Here is a 1,506-nt window from a genome sequence, read left to right as displayed (position 1 = left end):
TTTTATACCTTCATATCTTCATGCTCAAACTTTCTAAAAGCATAGATGCTGGTGTGGATTGCATGTTTACAAAATTTGAATGTTCATCGAGTTCCCATCAAGCAAATATGTGGGCTATGTTGGGACTTAATTGAAAGGCCTCTAAACATAGATCGTAGAAAAGATAAAAACTATGGACATCTCATGTTAATTAATCAGATCGATACCATCATCTTGCCCTTTTTGTAATTCTACATTTCAGTGGAATCTAGATAGAGAACTAAGGTAGATCAATTTCATTATCATGACTTTTAAGCTCTTTTCCATTAGTAGATAATAAAATTAAAAGCAATCTGGAGTGACTATGCTGATCTTCAATACTTTTTGATTGATTATAGAATCAAAACTTAGTTGCATGCGAAATCTCTCTTTTTTTGGAAGTACATAATTTTTTTTCTAATCTTGATTTTTTATTTCAAAGTCACAAATGACGTGGTTATACTTATGAGACACGTAGCTTTTTAGGGTCTCGCTAAGAGAACATCTTTCTATAACTTAATTCGTACAATGATGTACATTCACTCATTATCTATCATTGAATTTTCTTCTTTTCCTATCAAAAAATAAAAGCAATTGCATTATGTGATAACACATTATATTTTAAGTGGATTATTTTTTTCAACGTACATCGTGCTTAATTTTACATATTTATTTTGTTTATTTAAATGTATGCAAATTTATATCCACATATTTGTGAGTACATATTTCTTGAGGTAAAACTGAAATAAATTTGAATTATTGAAAGTATTAACAACATTTTTATTATTACTTTGCAGTTAGAAATAAGAAAAAGTGTTATAAACTTGGATATAAATTAGTGGGGTACATTTCTATCATTCAAAACTAACATAAAAATGTATGGGAGTGTATTTGAATATAAAATTTGAGATGTAACCAATCTAGATTATTCCCCATATCTCCAATTGAAATTGTCACATTACCATCCACATAGGTGAAATAGGTGGCCAATCTAGATCATTTCTTCTTTCCTTAAAAAAAAAAAAAATGTCAATAAATTATTTAATATGGTTAACTAAGGGATGATCAATCTTGCAATACATATTTGGGTTGTGATTTTTTAGCCAGGTGAGATGTTGAAGCCCCTACACATTGCTTGAAAGTGATTTGAATATGATTATGGGAATTAACATAGACCTATCAAAGTTTATATTGTTAGATTCAAACTCACCATCAATTTTATCGACTAATATATATACTTGACGTAAACATGTCTATCTCTCTCCTCAAATGAAAAAATAATATGAAATTTTTTCATCATGATGCAATGATTGACTTATGTGTTTATCTCTCTCCTCAAATGATTTTTTTTTTATTCATTTCTTGACAACCAAACTACGCTCCAATGAATGAGACAACTGCTTTATTAAAAAAATAATAATAATAATAACCCCACCTTAATATAATAGTAGTAATCCCACCTTAATATAATAGTAATAAGAAAAAAAA

The sequence above is a fragment of the Macadamia integrifolia genome, chromosome 12 (genome assembly GCF_013358625.1).
Source record: "Macadamia integrifolia cultivar HAES 741 chromosome 12, SCU_Mint_v3, whole genome shotgun sequence".
NCBI classification, from domain to species: Eukaryota; Viridiplantae; Streptophyta; class Magnoliopsida; order Proteales; family Proteaceae; genus Macadamia; species Macadamia integrifolia.
This window is presented reverse-complemented; position numbering follows the sequence as displayed.